Source organism: Etheostoma cragini, chromosome 24 (assembly GCF_013103735.1).
Source record: "Etheostoma cragini isolate CJK2018 chromosome 24, CSU_Ecrag_1.0, whole genome shotgun sequence".
Classification (NCBI taxonomy): Eukaryota; Metazoa; Chordata; class Actinopteri; order Perciformes; family Percidae; genus Etheostoma; species Etheostoma cragini.
The window spans coordinates 13,223,581-13,232,739 of record NC_048430.1 but is presented as its reverse complement, the minus strand read 5'-3'; the positions used below and the strand labels follow the sequence as shown (position 1 = coordinate 13,232,739).

Below are 9,159 nucleotides of genomic sequence, written 5' to 3'. Positions count from 1 at the left end.
GCTAAAGAACTACCTCGCCAACCTCTAAGTCAGGTAGAGAAACCGGGCTGTTAAATAAGAGACCAAGCTAACAGCCTTTTGTGGAACTTAGATCATTTATTTTGTCTTTTTTTAAACTGTAGTTGGGGACATAAGCAAAATAGTAAGGACCAGCTATTTCCTAAAACATGTAATTTGCAAGAAAGCACCAGATGGATTCTAGGTTAGAAACATTTACTGATACATTAATACATGAATGACAGTTTTTGCCGCACATAACAATAAGTCCATGAAAAGGTCCTATGTCTTTGTACTTTCCCTTCCCAGCTAATGCTACCAGGAGCTAGCTGGCTTGGATACCAGAACATTAAATAAGCTTTTTCTAGGAAACCAAAATGGTCCAGGTAATTTAGATTTTTTTACATAAATGGGACCGTAATTTACAAAATGAGGATCATGCTGTATTGAAAAAGGTTTGAAACTAGCGACTGAGACCATTATCTTCTTATGAAAATGTTTACTGTGGTAAAAAATTAAAAAAAAAAATCAAGTCAGCCGGTAGAGTCGCCCCCTGCTGGAAATGAAATAGAATGCATTGGCTTTACTTTTCCGAGCCGAAAGTGTGTCCATTATTTTTACAATCTACAATTAAAAGTCAGAGTATATTAATAATTAATTAATAATTAATAATGTCTATTTCACTTTACACAACTCGGCAGTGTCACCAAAAAAAGAAAGCCAAAGTCCGGCATGGAGCGGCTGAGTGAATGTGGTCTGGACTCTCTGGAGCAGAGTCATAGCTCCAGAGACACTAAAGAAGGAGAGAACACCTGCACTGTGATCCAGGTACACCCCTACTCTGGAGGACCAAGGACCTGAGACGGGGGTCAGGACATTATTGTGAAAAAATGCATAACTGCTATTGTTACGAAACAACGCCCAAGATTTGTCATTTTGTCCAAATCTATTTTTGCTCCCTGCTCTGCTGATATTCTTGTATGCAACTGCTACAAGAACTCCCCCCCCCTTTAGTCTCCACCTCCCAGCAACAACGTCCAGTCAGACTCTCTCTACTCAGGACCTGATGACATCCTGTGAATCTGTCTGGGTGACTAGGATAAACCTGTTCTTCCCACAGGACTGTTACTGATTTATTCCCCTCAGATAACAACACCCATGTATCGGCTGTGTTGGGATCCAGTGTGATGTCACAGGAATACTTTAAGAACTCAGCTCTGGTCTTGGGTTCTGGGACTGGCAGTGAAACATCCACTCCAGTCACTGCCAACGAAACCTTTGTCCTCTTCTCTCTCAGAACGTCCTGGAGTTTATCTCTAAGCACCGACACGGCCGCTGTCACGTCCTCAAAGCAGCTCAGAGGACGGATCTGGATGCTGGATGCTGATTGGCTGAGTTATGACAGTGAGGGGTAGTTGTGTAGAGACTGGCTGTGGTCCTCTGTGTGTGAGAGCCTCTTTAGCTCAGTGATCTCCTGCTCCAGCTTCTCCCGAAGCTCTCGGACTCGACTCCCTTCCCTTTCCTGCTGGGATCTGACCTGCTGCTTCACATCAGAGCTTCTTTTCTTCAGGAGATGGATCAGGTCAGTGAAGATCTTCTCGTTGTCCTCCACTGCTTCAGCAGCAGCGCGATTAATGGCCTCCGCCTGCTGTTGAAGCAGCTTCACATCTTTCTCTCTGTCCTGGATTCTCTGCTGGATGTTGAGTCGACTCCCCTCAAGCTCTCTCGGCCTCTCACCAGTGTCTGCTGCAGCTGGGTCTGTGTCGTGGTCTTTGTTGTCCTCCTTCAGCTCCTCCACTACATCTGCTAACGTGGTGTTTTTCAGCAAGACAGGCCTCGGCGTGAAGGTCTTCCTGCACTGAGGACAGCTGGAGGTGTGCTTAAGATCCTCCTCATCGCACACGCGTTTAATACAGTTCCTGCAGTAGCTGTGTCCACAGGGAGCAGACCCCGGATCCTTCAGTAGACCTAGACAGATGGAGCAAGAGAAGGGTTCCTGGTTTCTCTGCGCCATTTCCCCTGCTGGGATTTAGGAGGCATGAGATCAGTTAAAAGCAATTAATAAAAGCTATTTTAACAACCTGGTCTCACTTCAAGGTTTGAGCTTAGAATCGCAGCTTGAATACTAATGGTTCTTATGTTGGTCATCTTTTCTCAAATCCCCGTGAGCTGGACTGAGCTACATATCCCACTGAATTGAAAATAAATAGTTTTGACAAATCAGTTTTTAGCATTTTAAACAAAGTGCCCTGTTTTTCCAATCGTAACAAAGCGTGCAGGATATGTTTATTACTACATATATCATATGACTTTAAAGTAGCTATTGAGAAAAAAGGGTTTGAACCCGTGAATTGACGCTTGCAGCTATTATTATTATTATTATTATTATTATTATTATTATTATTATCATTAACAACAATAACTTCCTGTGTTATGGCAAAACCAATGGCCCGCCTCACCATGGCAACACCTTTCCACAAACATGTAAAAGCTCTGCTATTTGGCACCGTGTAAGTCTTGACATGCTGCTAACCCAATACCATCCAAATACTAAACAAAAGTGATTAACCCCTTAGGAGGAGTATTTTCCCAAATAAAATATGCATAAAACTGAGCATGGCCGACTTCCTTTTTGGCAAGGAAGAGCGAGGGGGGTTAGCAACCATGTCCACATTAAGAGCTGCTGCGCATTAGGTGGCGCTAGGGAGTCTTGCAATATCCACAGGTTTTGATGCATATGACCCCTTTTGGTGAGATTGAGAATATTAAGGGCGCCAAAAATGCGGTGAAAGACTAAACTAAGGGGGGGCTGTAGAGCCAACGTGCCATGCCCAAGCTTAATAACCAGATTAACAAATGGCTGCAAGATAGATAGATAAGTGCAATGCTCCCACCAAATTTTGTGAACATTAAAATGAGCTAATTTTTATGAGTTTCTGAGCACCATAAGCCTCAAATATCAAGTTGTACAGTAGAAAAATAATCCTTTCAATAACAACAGGTTTGTTGCACTGTGTGGAGCAAGACTCCGAACTCAGGGACGACAACTCAACTGCAGATAACACCTCAAAAGGGTGTGTTCTCTTAAAAATACATGTATTAACTATTAATATACACAACAATTGTGCTTACTTACACTATAAACAAACTAACTTCACTTATCAGAACTAAAGCTTCTTATTTGACTCACGTTTTTGGTTTTCTTCTGAGGTTTCTTGGGTGGAAAAAGACGGGCTGCCACGTTGGCTGTCAGCGAGCTGAACCGCGAGCTGGTCCTTGGAAGACAGCAATGGAAAAGCGCAGAGAGGGGGAGGGCCGGAGTTGACCTTCGACCATGAAGAAGACGTCTCTTGGGTGTTGTCTGCAGGGCAGATTAAATGTCTGTTAGCATAGCGATTCCTCAAGGTCCAGAAGGTGGAACAATGTAAACAAAACCTTCTGTTAGTGAAGTGAAGACGTGATAATTAAAGTGCAAACCTGACTGGATGGAGCACCTCCTGAAGCAGCCGGGACTTGCTGTGAAAGACGAGTCCCGATCAGTACGCCGGACTTATCTCCTGGGGGACGTTGCTCTGACCTTCCACGGTTTGGAGTTTGGTCCAAAGGACAGCCGACACGTTTGTTCCAACACACCTGTTAGTGATGTCACTGTCCTATCAACAGGTTCAAGGTTTATGGTCCGGCTTTGTCGTTACCAAACATGGGAGGGGTTGGTTTTATTAACTCCTTTAGAAATGAAGCCTCAGTTAAAAAGGTGCTCACCCTCTGAAAGGAGACATATGCTCATTTTCACAAAAATTCACACTTGTAGTTTCTGTTCCTACATGCTTTATACAACTGGCAGTCGATTTCCATTGGCAAGCTATGTGAAATCAGCAGACTATGACGGAGGTCAGAGGTTAAACAATTCAGAAGACGTGTGTCTTTAAAAGTCACACTGACTGGACTCAAAAAAGAAGATTCAATGACATCTGTTTAGGTCATTTTGCAGAATAAAACACTTTTTCCTTTCTGAAATGGCATGAAGGAACCTCCATAAATAACTGTCAAATGTGTCTGAGTATTTTAAGCCCCTGTCAGACCTTCAGCAGCAGTCCTCAGAGGGCTCCTGAGTGGACATGAGTGGATATGGGTGCAGCTAAAGGGTGGAGTCAGTTTTAAAACAACGGTGACCAAGGATGAGCTGTCATCAAGACAGCCAGCCTTGAAATAAAAAAACTGCTCTGATGCTTTTTAAGAAGTACTTCTGGGCCTTAAATGATCCCAGAAACCTTGTCAGAACATCCCAGAATCAGGACTCAAAGTGGATCCGAGGCCATCTTGCTTTGTCTTTCCAACAATCACCACTCTGGGTTGGTTAACACAAACCTTTAATTCTCCCATTTACATGTGGAAGCAGGAAAGCAGGCTCCAGGTGGATAAGGAGAAAACAAAGTTACCCTTGAAATGTCCCTGAAACCTGCGCAGAGAAGCGTGTCAGAACATTCCAGATAGGTCCAACTCTCCTGTCCTTGTAGTCCTTTGAGACTGTATGCCACTCACGGAGTCGCCTTTTAAATTCTCCCGTATTTAGTCAACTTTAAGTTGAGCGGACAGAATGAAAAGACACTCATTTCAAACCCCATAATGGGAAGAGACCCTGTTCTAAACGGCAAAATGAATCCACGATCGACCAGGCACGCATTAGTGCTCCCACATTCAGTCCAGTAAACCAAGCCTGAAACCAAACGTCCATACCTGTTACAGATGCAATTTATACACATCAGTCGTTCGGCCCGGCCGCTCAATAGAGTGCCCAGGATCACCTTGCGACATGTAAATGAGGGTCCTTTGGTGTCAGAAGAGCGGCATGGCTAAATGAGCCTTATGATGATTTTCCATCACACAGTCTCTACACAAACCGTCGCTGGGCCTGAAAACTCATTATGCTTCCACTGAGACCAATACACTATCGATGTGGCTGTCTTTATTTATCTGTTTTACCTGATACTGTATTGATCCTGTATTGTGCTGTTTGGACATGAATTAATGCCGAGGCTATGTCAGCCAACGCATCCTATGTCTGTTTATTTAATCGGAATTTAAAAAGGAATAGTTTGACATTTTGGGCAATATGGAAACTGTGACACAGAGGAAAACCAAAGGTTGGATATTGCTCTGTGTATGTCCACGAGCGATGAAGTTACGGACCGGAACCAAAGGGGCACACAGCTAGCATCTAATTTAGCATAACACCTGGTAGCAGGGAGAAACAGCTCGCCTGTGGCTGAGTATAAAGAATGGGAGCCTGCTCAATCTGAAGAAACCTAAATGGATGGAAGGTCTCCAGATCTATTGGACAATCAAACAGCTTTCAAACAGGCAAAAGGATGAGGCTGAGGGATCAAAACCAGAAGACAAAGGCAGGCGCTAAAGACAGGCCGGGGTCTAAACTGCATGAAAACCAGGAAGGAATGCTAGCTGCTGCTAAGGTACAAACTGATCCGACTACTCAAAGGCTTCTACATAGCAGAGGAACCATTCACACACGCTGTGGCCGAGGCTGCCGCCACCCGCCCAGGTACACACACACCTACACCCTGAACCACCAACCTTCTGATTGGCAGGTGACCGCTCCACCACTGAGCCACAGCCGCCCCTTCTGATAATGCCTTTTGACGGTTTAATAGACACTTTAACGCTTGTCTTGGCGCTTTTGACAGTTGAAAATAATTCCATCAAAAGGTCTACAGTCCTGTTTCCAAGTACAATGCATCTACAGTGAAGCTTTTGACTAATTAGTCAGAATCACTCAACATAATGAATAATGTCAAGGACGGACACTCCAGGGTGTTAATGACCGAACATTTAAAAGCTTCTCTATAAAATTGAATGCAAAGCAGCATTTAGAAAGATGACAGCGATCCCGTTGGGCCGAGATGATGCAGCAGCTGAATTACACAGCCAGACAGAGTCGTCATTGTGCTGCTTAAAGCGTTTCCTGTCAACGCTTTGACACTCGGAACGTATCCTGCCAATGGTCTGCAGTCCTGCTTCCAAGTACAATGCAAAGAGAACAGCAGGATCTAGCTTTGACGCTTTTATTCACGTGTTTTTTCACCCTTTCACTGTATTTTGACTCAATTTTGATGGGTTTTTACAATCAACATAATCAATAATGTCTCGTGCGGCCACTCCAGGGTGTTAATGAACGAACATTTACAATAAAATCTGCTCTATGATAATGAATTCAAAGCAGCCTTTGGAGAGATGACAGCGATCCCGCTGGGCTGAGATGATCCGGCCGCTGAAACACACCCAGACAGTCGGCATTGTGCTGCTGTTCTGCCAGATGGGTTCGGACAGCCTGCTTAAAAGCATCTATTATGCAATGGATATACGACTAACTGATGGCCAGGCAGATTGTTCTGTACATCTGTTTCCAGTTGGAGATAATTATGATGATATGGAAAGTGCTGCAGTTATACAGAAAGGATGTTTGTATCATGGATGAATTATAAGGACTGGATCCTGTTCCGGTTTAGCGATCTGCTAACCTAAATGGGGATTAAATGATTTAACTGTGCGGCTCTTCTGGACTTTCCAAATGTTATCGACCAAATGGATCAAATTTTGACAATTAAATGAAAAACATTAAAGCATCCAAAAACATGAAAATGGAAGCACCAAAAAGTGTCAATTAAAGCATCAAAATACCGTCAAAGCTAGAAGAAAACTAAACTACAACGTAACTCCTGCATCGCTTCCCCAACTACGGAGTGGCCCGAGGCCCAAATCACAGAACGTGTGTTTGCGTTTTTCAACCATATGAAACATCAGTGGCATTAAGAGGAATTTGGTATTCCTTTTGACAGCCCTAATGGAGATGCAAGGTTTCCCTGAAACAGCGACATTATGGTATTTGTAGTCTGGATGGTCGACCGTTCAGTTCAACAACCCTCGGGGGGGCAAGTTACACGGCGAGACACTGGGAGGCGCAAATTAAGTTTAACCACGCATCCATGATGTGACAAGCCAGAAACTAACAAACATATCCTCACCAATGTTGTTAAGTGTATTGGTCTTGGGCTTATATATATATATATTATGTCTGGTTTTTGATGATTGACAGATGAAACATGGACACTGGTAGGGATAGCTAGAAAACATGGAGGTAGGCTTCCTTTGGAAAACCACTTGGAATGCCAGGCGGCAGAATCCAGGCTCATTTCTCTGCAGCTAAAGACACGTGGATGTCTTTAATTCAAAAGCAAGCACACCCCTCGGCCTTCCAGACGGAGTCTACACTCCAACTGAGGGCCGTGCCGATGTGCCGATGGCCCGATTACTCTTCTTGCTCTGCTTTGTCGCTGTCGAGAAATTTCCAAAGCTCCGAGGCTTGATCCTTTCAGTCAAAACATGCTCAAACAGGCCACACTTGGGGACCCCCCCCCCCCCAACCAAAACGTTCACAAAAGCTGCTGAAACATTGATGGCGTTATCAAATATTTAGCAGGGAGGTGAATATTTCACACGTAGTGGGAATATGGGTCAGGACCTGTGGATGTTTGCAGGATAAATATTTAAAGATCAATATTTTATGGGTGTGAAAGAAAGCAGGGAGTTCTTGGGGGAATAGCAGAGAGGTATGGATGAAAAGCAAACAGTGACTAAGAGGCGGCTCTTAGTTTGACTGTAAAATCTGTTCTGAAGCAGAGACGCAGGTGTGTTCTGCTTTTTGAAATAACAGATCGTCTTTAAAGTTGGAGAGAAATGAGTATGGATTCTGCAGCCTGGCTTTCCCATTCCTTCTCCAAAGGTAGCATTACTTCCATGTATTATTAATGATTAGGTCGTCTTTTCAAAGCCAGCTAATAAGACGGAGGTGCGAGGCTGGAGACTGAAAGCAGGGATGAAGTCTTTCCTCGTCTTGTTTGGCTTAGCCTCGGCCTTTGTGTCACCTGATATCGGCCAGCTGCTGAGGTTTATCTGCGTGCGAACTTAATTAGAAATGAAATTGATTGGATCAGGAGCAGATGCGTGTCTCGGGCTGGAGGTAATCTGAGTGGACGCCGTATTTGACGGCTTATTTGTTCAGTTTTTCACTCCGTAGCAGATGTTTTAATCCACTTCTCTGGTTTAGGTCACACAGGGAAGTGTCGTCGTTGGTTTCAGTGGTGGCTGTTTATTCCTTCAGAGGTGTGGGGTTGGGGATATTCAGGGTACTGAGTCGGAAAACTGAACAAACCTTTACACAACAATCCAATTCCTTCCATAATTTCACCCACAGACATTCAATACACATGCTCTTAACAGCAAAAACAAGTTTCCTTTCATTAATATAAACTTTCCTCTTCATTATAACCCATGCTACAACAGAAATCCCAGAGCCCGCTTAGCCAGATAAACACGAACCTCCAAGAACAGAAAATCTGTAAACTTTCCCTCTAGTTACCAGCTAACGCTAGCTGCAGCTATCTGGCTAATTTCCCCACTGGGGATCAATAAACAGTATAATTTATAAAAATGATTAGCTTTCTTACTTTAAAAACACTCTAGTTGCAGTGTTGCTCTGTGTGACCCTGCAATGTCCCAGTCTGTACATAGCATGCCGGGTTTAACATTGGATGTGTGATGGGGGCAGTCTTCTAGCGTCTGTTGCGCCCACAAAGAAAGACTAAATACCCAGGGTGACGAGGGACAGGTGGCACGATGAACAGGTAACACACATCAGGACGGGGCAGACAATTACAAAGGCGGGAAAACACACAAGGCAGGAAGCCAAAGAAGACATGTCACATGTGACCCTACAAAATAAAAGTGGAAAGTAAACTAATCCCAGGATCATATGTATCTTTCTTTATTTTGGCTGTTTGCCTATTAGCTGCTTACAATGTAGCAACAACTGTCATGGCTTCCACATAAAACAATATCTACATAAATCTGAATCAGAAATACTTTAGTGATCCCCGAAGGGAAACTCTGTGTTGCAGCTGCACAAATAGTATAAATACCAGAGTAGAAGTATCAATAAAGAAATATAAGGAGTGTGGATATGTATAGTATTTACAAAGTCAAAGGAAAAACACCATAGATACTATTTTACATACATTTAAAGAAAGAGATACTAAAAGAACATGATTGTGTATATGATTCGTAACTCTGTGTCAAATAGAAAAGAAT

General features: G+C 43.5%; 1 pseudogene; it reads right to left on the bottom strand.

Moving 5' to 3' along the window:
- Positions 1–538: 538 nt before the first annotated feature.
- Positions 539–2,013, bottom strand: LOC117939501 (annotated as a pseudogene).
- Positions 2,014–9,159: the final 7,146 nt, after the last annotated feature.